This window comes from Sciurus vulgaris (assembly GCF_902686455.1).
Source record: "Sciurus vulgaris genome assembly, chromosome: 3".
Lineage (NCBI taxonomy): Eukaryota > Metazoa > Chordata > Mammalia > Rodentia > Sciuridae > Sciurus > Sciurus vulgaris.
This window is the reverse complement of record NC_136463.1, coordinates 138571683-138582633: the sequence shown is the minus strand read 5'-3', so window position 1 is coordinate 138582633 and position 10951 is coordinate 138571683.

Here is a 10951-nt window from a genome sequence, read left to right as displayed (position 1 = left end):
CACATTCTTAGAATACCCATGTTTGACTAAGTTAACTAGCTCTCCTTCCTCTCTCATTGACCCTTGTGCATACATGTAGTATTTATTATAGTTTTGAAATAATTTTATTAAACCATCTGTTTCTAAGACTACTTCAATCACTTATGTGCTTGATCCTCAAGATACATAATCCTCTTTTCTCAGTACTTAGTATAGTGCCTAACAAAAAAGTGAGTTTTATTAATATTCGTGAACAAAATCCAAATGATTCTGGCTGACAGATGTGTACATTGTATTTATTTTCCTAATATGAATTTGCATAAATCATTTTACACCCAATCCAATTTTTCTATCAGTTCTATGAGCTTAGGCCCAGTGACTATGAACTTCATTTGTAGAATGGCAAGAATGGGCAGATGTATAACTCCATGAGCCCAATTATCTTTCGCTTTTGAGGAGAAACAAGCTGTCAAAAGGGACACTTGATGTCACACTGTTATTTGCAATAGATTAGAAAAAATAACCAATTTCTCATATGTAAGATCAAAACTGACTATGTGACCATGTCACCATGTCACTGAACTCATGTGCTTCTCCTGGCTTTTACAGTTTCCCTCCAAATCCATTGCCTGGGGGCACTGAGAGTATGCACAGATGGTACCTACTATACAATAGCAACCTGACCTGTGTTCTTTCTGAGGATTTTATTACATTAAGTTTTAAGAGAATTTATGATACCCTTCTGAAGAGAGAAACACAGTTTTTAAAAAGATATATGATGCAAAACAGAGTATTTCATTTATTATCTTCTTAATTTACTAAAAGTTAAAATTTGAAGTTTGGGAAATAAATGTCTTCTTTATTAGTGACATTATAATAATACAACTTTATATCTTAACATTTTAAATCACTCCGTTAATGACATAAGTAGAAAATATAGTACCAGTGTATGATGCATTTGAGGTCAGACCTAGATCATTTAGATTATATACCAGTGTTTCTCATTTTCAAAATCAAATCCTAGGTAATCATGACACGTTGGATAAATTCTCAGCTAATGAAAGTCTTTAAGGAAGGAAAATTGAACTAATTCTGCACAAATAACTTCACAGAAAACATGTCAAGAAGCTAGCCTTATCTCTTGTTCTTTCCTTTTTTTAATCATTCAATAAATCTTTCAGTATTTAAAATATGGTAATACTTATCCAGATGTGAAAATAAAATATCATTATTTTAAAAGTAAATACTTGGGTTTTATGTTCTAAATGCAGAAATGAATAACCCATAATCTCACCCACAAAAGGTAATGGTTAAGGATATATGCTAATAGTGAATCTATTCAAAGTTATCTGGATATGCTAACATAATAAGAAAAGACAAAAAGTATAAGTTTCTGGGGAAAATAAAAGCTAAAACTGTCATTATTAATCTTATTGACTCTGTGAACATAAACATCATCTGATGTTTTTCCACATAAAAATCATCTACACAGAGTCAATAAAATTAATCGTTGAACAATTAACAACCTCTTCTAATTAAAAATGTTCAACAAACTGACCTAATTCAAATCACACATATTGGAGGCAACTGTTTCCTATCTACAAGTACTATGATAGATACGAAAGGAGAAAATTTCTGAAGTTTACTGTTGGATATTAACAACCTTTATTTTTCTGCATATTATGAAAATTTCAGTAGTTTGACATTAATATTTCTCACTCATAGGAGTATCCACTTGTAGCACTACTGAATGCTCTTTTTGTGGCATAATTAATCCAAGTGTGACTCAGAAACTCAGACTAATTCCATTTTATAACTGCAACAGTTTTACAAACTATAAATTTGGCTCATAACCTAGACTAATGGAACAGCTCCACATAGATATGTAGGAGCTGGGAAGTGTCCTTACTTGTTGAAAAATTTTCATTTCCCAGATACTAGAGTCTATATGGAGGGAAGCAAAGTGACTATTATTACCACTATTAATAGTTCCACTAACTTTTCATAACACTGAATCAAAGTGTCCCACTCAAAACTCCAAAATGTGAGTAGACAGAGCCACTATTAACAACAGTGAGACATGCATTATAAATAACTGCACTCAAAGAGTAATCAGAAGAAAAGAGGCTCCTCTCTATTGAAAGTTTCCCAATACACAAAAATAGAAATTTTAATATTAATATTAACAGCATAGAGAAAGCTCAAAGTGGTTTTAAAGGCAAGTGATCAAATTTTCCCCATCTGTAATACGTTGCTAACACTGCAATAGTGATTGTGAATTATATTTTAAATTGGTAATACTAATTATTTCATGCTAGTTCTATATCCTAGAAGAGAAAAGGATTATAAAAGAAAGTGAAATAGAACTTTTTCTAACAAGTTTTCCACTTAACTGTTGAATTATCATAAGAGATGCTTTATTTGTGGTACATAGAAATACATTTTGATTAATATAATAAATTTGTAAATAAGAAAATGTGGGGAAAACAACCTATTGACCAGGCCTAGTATCTCTTACAAAATTATCTTGTGCAATGTCTTTGGGTGACAACAAAATCTGAACAAAAGCAGAAAAGTTTGTCATTTGTGACCACATACACTAACTGGCCTTCAAGTGAGAAACAGACATTGTCTTTGAAATCATTCAACATACACATATTTGATAAATCATAAATAAGATTTATATAACACTTCTATAAGCAAAATCAAATTTTATAATAGCATTAGCTGTGGTGTTTGTGATGAGATGTTTTATTTATTGCATTAATTTGACACTTCTTCTACTATATTGTCATTCATTTTCACATGACCTTTGATGTTGCATGATCCTGTTATGTAAATAAACTATATGGAAGTGAATATTCATATGTATATGTATTATTCCTTAATCAAAAAGGGCCTGCTACAATTCTACAAGTGTGATTAACTTATACATGTTATGTTTATGTTATTATAGGTAAAAATTTGTTTATAAGGAAAACATTAGCATTAGCATTCATTTGCTAACACAGAGCTTTACTCGTTGGCAGGTTCTATTAGAAGAAGTTTACCCACATAAGCTTATCTAATTTTTCTAAACATGAAGTTTGTGAGACTATCTTACACTTAAAGAAATGGTTGATTTTTCGAGGTACACCCAGGGTGTTTAAGAAATATTTAAACACAGGAAGTTGGGTTCTCTTACTATGTGTTTAAGTAGAAGTTGCTTATCACAATAACATTATTATTTTTTTTAAGGCAATATTATGTGATTGTGTCTCATAGTTTCTGTGGGTTGACTAGAATCATCTTGACAGTTCTGACTTGAGGTCTCTCATATAATTAAAATTCCATGGTCATTGGTGCCTAAGTAAAACAAAGACTTCTTCACTCATGTCTGGAGTCTCTAATGGGACAACTGGAATACTTGGGTGCTGGTTAGGCTTCTCTCTTTCCAATCAATTTGTGTATAATTTTAGTATCACAGGCAGCTAGACATTATTCTCTCTCTCTCTCTCTCTCTCTCTCTCTCTCTCTCTGTCTCTCTCTCTCTCTCTCTGTATTTATTTATTAAGGATTGAACCCAGAGACACTTTACTACTGAGATACAGTCCCACTCCTTTTTATTTTTAATTTTGAGACAAGGTCTTGAAGTTGTTGAAGGTCTCAGTAAGATGTTAATGCTGGCCTCCAATTTGTAATCCTCTCTCTCAGCTTCCGAAATGTCTGGGATTACAGGAATGTGCAACTAATTGAGGAACACAATATCAATTATAAAAAGTATTTTTCTAAAACATTTTCACTTGAGTATGATTAAATTTCTAGATCCAACTACTGTATTGTGATTCATTTCAGAAAGAAAGAAATATATGATAAACCACAAGGACACAATCAGTAAAGCCCAGAATGTAGGATATTTATAGTTTGCATGGACAAGTTTCTCATCTACATTTCAAGATGAAATAAGTGAAGAGGGGGATACATGAATTAAGAGACATAAAAGACATGTTAACCATGCACAGTATATGAGCTTACAATTTTTTAATCCTGAGAAGAACATACGTCTATTACCTTGCTATTTTTGAAAATATTAAGAGAAAGTTTAATTAAAGTGTGAAATAAAGTAAGGTTTGAAATAGTGAAACATTGTTTTTTTAACAGGACCTAGCAGGAAGATGAACAATTGCCTCATTTTTTTACACCTTTCTTTATCCATACAGTTACTTCATTACAAGTTATTAGCTATTTATGTTTTTTTTATTTCCTGAATGAAACCCTGTTAATGTTTTTTGCCTATTTTTCTGTTGAACTACTTATTTATTCCTTATTTTAAATCTTAAGGTTCTTTCTGGAAATACACACACACACATACACACACACACACACTACATATACACACATACATATATTTTTTATATATATATACATATTTTTTATTGGAATATGTATATAAGCACATTCAGTTCTTTTGATTTTCTTTATAAATCTTGCCTAACTTGGGATAGTTATAATATTTATTTTATGTGTTATAATTAGATGTGGGTGTGGATTATGAATAGTATTTATTTACTGATTTTTCATCTCAGTGGTTTAGCAAATTTACTGAGAGATTCAGATTTTGAATCACATATATATTATATATAATGATGTGTGTGTCAGTAGTAAAAATATATGTAGATGTAGGAGATGGCATGTTGTAAATGGGAAAAATAATTATCTAATTGTTTGATGAGAGAATAAATAATCAATTCATATTAGGTCATCTATTCTGAAAGACTAAAGGTGATAGACCTATCAAAACCAAGTATGGTTATCAAGTGGATATCAGCATTTTCTTATTCTTAGAGTGTTTCAAAGTATATTTAAAAATGCTGATCAGTTATCAATAAACTTAAACTGTAATATGACTTTGAAAAGTTGTTTTGTGGTATATCAGCTTTTTTTTTAAACCAAAAAATTTATTTTGTACCAACCTATTTATAATTTAACAATCTTTTTAAAAATAGTGTAAATGTACAGATATCTAATAAGAATAGCACAGGCACATGTTCAATCCCATGATGCTCCCTTCCTCTGAAATTCATCTTTTAGAACAGAGTTGAGGATTATGGCACTGTTAATGCACTCTAAAACACATATATTGACATGAAGGGCTAGAAGTTGGGGTGACTTATGATTTAAAACTTGAAATCTTATTGGGTATATTTCTTATGATTCTTGGATTTTTCTCTTCTTTTTTAGGTGCCTACAAGATTGCTGATTTTAAAGAACTGGTGATTTTAAAAGATGAACTTCCATTAGAAAGAATATTTCTGCCTATATAGGAGTATAAGTGCTTAACGTAGTCATTCATTTTGAACTTGGACATTCTTTGTACTTGGTCAAGACTAAAAAAGTCAAAATAAATTCCGATCATTGGATTTCACAGTTTAGAACTGTACAATTACAGTAACAATGAGCAGTACAAGCACACAGGCTCTAATTTATGTCATTAACTTTAATAACTCATCAATATATTTAAGGAGTAAAATTTATTTCCTCCCCCTTCGATCCACCAAATTTTAATTGTTAATATGTGCCTGTCATTGTGTTAAGAACTAATGAAGCAACACGAAGTTGTCTGCCTTTAAAACTGCATTCTTTTTATTTTCTTATGATGTGGAAGAGTGATGAGTCAACAAATAAAATATATGAATATTTTAATGGCTATAGTAATGCATAGGAAACTGCAACAGGATTCTAGATGCCACCTTCATCAAATAGAATGGTCTGAGAAAGCGATATTGATGGTGAGATTGTTGTATGGAGATCATGCATGAGAAAAGTGCTGTTTGCTATTTAACAAACAACTCCAGGAGTTCCTTTCCTCTGAAATCGTCTATCATACATTTATTATTACATTTTTTTAGACAGGCAAGACATCTGTTGATACTCCCTGATTATATTATGCCTACTCTACTCCAGAGTATGCATTTGTTCATTTAGTTGATTTTTGAATAAGAATGGGCCATTATGAGAATGGTTAGGACAATTTTTCTGTTTTTAATGAAAATTAATTTTGAGTATCCCAAATTTTTTTTCATGTAATTTTATCAGTATGTTGCAGTGATTTTCATTTTTAATTTCTTTCTCTCTTTTTTGGTGCAATATATTATGCCTGCATCTACCCTTTAACACATGTAGTACACACAGTGAGTCACAGGGGGCCAACATATATATCCTGTGTAGAGATAGTTATAAAATAAAGAATGTAAAGTGAAACTTTAAAAAAAAAAAGTTTATTGTCTTATATTAATGATGGTGTTGGGTAGAGAAAATGAGGAATGAAGAACCAGTGAGGAAACTTCAGGGAAAAGAAATATTTCCACTTGGGTGAATATAGCACATTTTTTCTTATTTACTTCAATAACTTAGAGCATTACGTTGCTAAAGGCCAGATCTGGAAAAGTGAACAAGAAAAGCATGAAAAATAGAATGTATTGCATGTATATATTTGGGGTGCATTTGCCCGGTGAAAACGTAGGACTTCTGAAACAACAAAGAGAAGGTTTTGATTTTTGTTTTGTTTTTGTTTTTAAACACAGAATTGCTATAGTGTCAATAAATAGAAAAAAAATGGAACAAATATGAAACTTAGAGATATATTAGGTATGACAGAATTTTTTTCAATTTATCAGAAATGTCTTGCAGATGAATACTTTGCTAGCAGATAGGAAACAAAATATCTATACCAAATTTAGGGCTGAAATTATTAAGATATATGCAAAATTTCTATGAGAAAGTTGATGTAAATTTATTGAAAAATTAAAATAAGCTCTAAAAATTTACATAAAATGTCATGTTAATGAATGTCAGTAATCAATATCTTTAAGATTTCAGTCCCACTTAAATCTGATCATGGAGTTATAATATGTCACCAGAATAATATTACTGGAAGAATAGAAAAAATAAGGAAAAACAATTTTCAGTTACTTACTGTCACAAATGTGCCCAATGGCTTACAGAGGTCCTGATGATATCCAAAGGTATAAATATGAAACTCAAAGAAGAAATACAAAAATGTTCAGAATACACATGAAAAAGGATTCTACTATATTTGTCATCAGAGAAATGCTAAGTAGACAGTAGGAAAATATATGTTTATTAGAATGAACTGGTTTTAAATATCTAAAATTGGTATGGCAAAAAATAAATGAGTTTACCTGTATTGCAACATTAATGTATAAATAAGAGTACAATTTTTGGAAGGTATCAGTGGATAAGCAAAATATACACAAATAGTAACTCAACTAATCCATTTCTAGATATCTATGAAATAAATGCAGACATACTCAGAGACACATGAGTAAAGATTTTAATTGCAGTTGAGTTTCTAAAATTAAAATAGGAGAACAACCAGATGTTAATATAATAAATAATAAATTATTTTAAAATAGTTTCATACTAACGTACACATACTAAAGTGCAGTTTATTTACTCATGCTAAAATATATCAATGTGTGTTGTGATGCTAAAACCAAAAACAAATTGCCAAGCAATTAAAACATTCAACTTAGTATTTATCGTGTACGTAACAGTATACAAGTGCCAATATTGATAACTGCAGGTTATCTGTACTGAATTCTGCTTCCTCAGATGCTGAAGTTTGAACTTAAGAGAAGCACACCAAGACAAGCACATGAAGTAGGTTTAATTTAAAGGTAGTAATGCTGAAAGGAGAAGGGGGCCATGGCTGATATTCGGGTATCCCAAGAAGTGAGAGCACCCTGCCCCTTTTATAGATTAAAGTTTCCTTGTTCTCCTGCATTCCTCTGCCTTATCTTGCTCCTTTCCTCCCACCCTGCATAGTGACTAGGAGATGTCTGTGGAATGGCCAGGGGGTGAGCAGGTGGGCTGAAGGACCAAGGTGCAGTGTGAGGCAGGAAGGGAGCAGCAGTCCAGGGGGCATTGATTAGTAGCTCTCTGTCTGCTCAGGAGTTGCTTCATAAACAACCTTTTTGGGAGGGGTGGTAACAAAGGGCTCTGGAGACATGAACATTCCAATCTCCCAGGGGTGGTTTTCAACTTCCCAGACTCAGATTAGCCTCCATTTTCTCCATCTGACTGATCACCTATTCTACACTAACTGCCTGTCTTTAATTCTGGCTTCAATATCATAGACAAAACTCCTATTTTTGTAGAGAATATTAAATAATAAACATTATGAATAATGAACTCTACAATAAGTGCTATGAAAAAAATAATAAAACTTGTGAAGCACATGGAGGAGTGTTTAGTGATGGGTTTGACTGCAATTTGGATGGGATGCAGGGCAAATGTCACTGAGAAATTAGTATTTAAGCAAATATTTGGAAACAAGGAAATGTGGTGCAGACTGCAATGCCAGTGAATCTGGAGGTTGAGGTAAGAGGATCTCAAGTTCAAGGCCTTCCTCAGCCAGGTAGCAAGATCCTAAGCAACTTAGCAAGACCCTGTTATTTAAAAAAAAAAAAAAAAAAAAAAAAAAAAAAAGCCTAGGTAATACATAAGGAAAATGAAAAAATCCCCAAAATAATGTGCCCTGGGAGAAGGGAGTGAAAAAGAAGGTCATGCACTGACAGCCTTCATTTCCCAGGACTGTTTTCCAGGTGCCACATGCAGACAGGGAGGAGGTGATTTGTCACCCTTAAGGCAGCAGGCTCTAGAAGGCTTAATCTCCTTCAAAGTAAATCCTCTCCAGACCCTACCCACAGACCCCTGACCGAAAAAGTTCAAATTCCTGAGTTCCCAAGAAAAATGATATACTCACTAGACCACCCCTCACAAGAACTTACATAAACCCAGTCCCTTTCCACCCCTCACAAGAACTTACATAAACCCAGTCCCTTTCTTTGTTCAATGGCTCATTTTCAACCAGAAAAGTGAATTCCCCAGGGCCATTTCATCCCTGCATCCCCTGTTCTGGTGTGAAACTTTGTTCCTGAATAAACAGCTGAGATTCCTGAGGTTTGTGTCCTGCTTGGGTCTTTTTGTGCTAATACTGAAGGGATACTTGCTCATGGTTACGCACTTCTGGGTTCAATCCCTGATACCGAAAAAGAAAAAAAAAAAAAAAAAATTACTTAAATCATAGAATGAACAAACAGATTTCTAGCAAAGAGGTTTTTGCTGCTGGGTGAATAAGCAGTGTAAAAACCCTGCAGCAGGTGTGTGCCTAGTCGTGTGAAAGATGATGATGAGGGAAATGGCTGCAGCAGAACCAGTGGAAAAAGAAAATGGGAAGAGAAGAAGTCAGTGTAGAAGGAGAAATCATAGTGTCCACTTTCAAAGATCAGTAATAGTAAACACTGCGGAAGGGAAGAGGGGAGGGAAAAGGAGGTTGCTGGGAAATAAGATTGATATGTTATGGGTAAGTATGAATATGGCATAACAAATTCCACTATTATGTATACTTATAATGCACCAATAAAAATGCAGATTGACAGTGAATAAGATAGGATTAATAGTAAAACAGGCAGACAGTTAAGGAAATGCCCTTCCTGCACCGCCCCCTCACCCCAGCTCTTGAAAAACAGAGGCTTTTCTAAATGAGCAGGTTACTCTGGGAAATTAGAAATATTCCAAACATTTCCAGCCAATTCCTTTGCTCTGGAGCAGCAGGAAAAGCAGACCTGAGTGAAGGCTACAAATACAAGGGCTAGCCAATAGCCTTAACATTTTCATAATACCTGTTTTGCATAGGTTTTGAGCAATATCCTTGGCACTTTTCCAAGAAGTGATTAGCATAGAGATTGAGTTATGCCCCTACCCAGTTGCTATATAAGCCTCTACACAAGTACACTTAGGGGGCAACCCCCACTGGATCTTCTCTTGCCCTGTGGGAACTCTGTTTCTTTTCTTCTCACTTGAATAAATCCTACTCTTTTACATTCACTCTTCCTCACCTGTGAATTTCATTCATCGAATTTGCAAGGTAAGAACACAGAAAGAAGGCACTGTCAGGCAGGTGGGGTCTGCTGTAACACTACAGAAGCAGAGTCTGAAAATCCCATTTCAACAGCATAGTCGTTTGTCAAACTGGGTATTGGTGAAGGTAAAGGTGATACAAAAATAATGAAAATTCAAGAATGTACAAAGTATTCATAAACTGACAAATTTGATTATAAAAAGTTTGTTAAAAATTTAAAGAAAGAGATTGTGCAAATTACTTGTACTTTACACTAAAATGTAAATGTCATTAAATGGACAGCAGCAATTGCAGCATTTTGATCACAAGGATGTAATAATCCAAGTAATTGTAACAGGATAATTTTGGTTAGTGTGTTGAGTATAGGCCCTAAGATAAAGGGGAAAATGTTGATCTGAGAAAAGGCCATGACAATATTCTAGGAAAGACAAGGAGGTTTCACTTGGAATTAGTGTAATACAAAGCCAATCTCCCACCCCTTCCATTGCACCACAACCTAACTTGCCAGTCTGAAAGTCGCTCTGTCCACCCCTTACATTGCAGGAATTTCCGGCCTACGCTACAGCCATTTCCTGCTTCCCACGTCATATCCTAGCTTGTCAGTCTGAACATGCTAGCTAGCTATTGGTTCATCAGTCAGCTTGCAAGTATTCTCCTCTGCTATTGGTTCCTTTCAGCCCAGGAGATTCCAATATCTGGGAGAAGGGTTCACCGCCATCTTTCTCATTCCCTTCTTTTCCAACCCGGAAGCAGACCACTAGTCATCCGCATAATAAAATCTCTTGCGTGAGGTCCTGTGTCTGTCGTGGATTTCTGGGAGCTATTGTTGGACCACAACTCAGACTGGGTGTAAGGCACGCCACTTCTGTCAGGAGGGCTGGAGCCACCATGGGTCCCGAGCTGAGCTGCATTTTTCCTTACAATTAGCATAATGATGTCTTGGTAAAATGTAGGCAATCATATATATACAGAGGTAGTCTGTAAATTCTTAGGTAAGGGTCTGAAAAATAGATATGAAATACTATCAACAGACTTCATAAAGGCAAA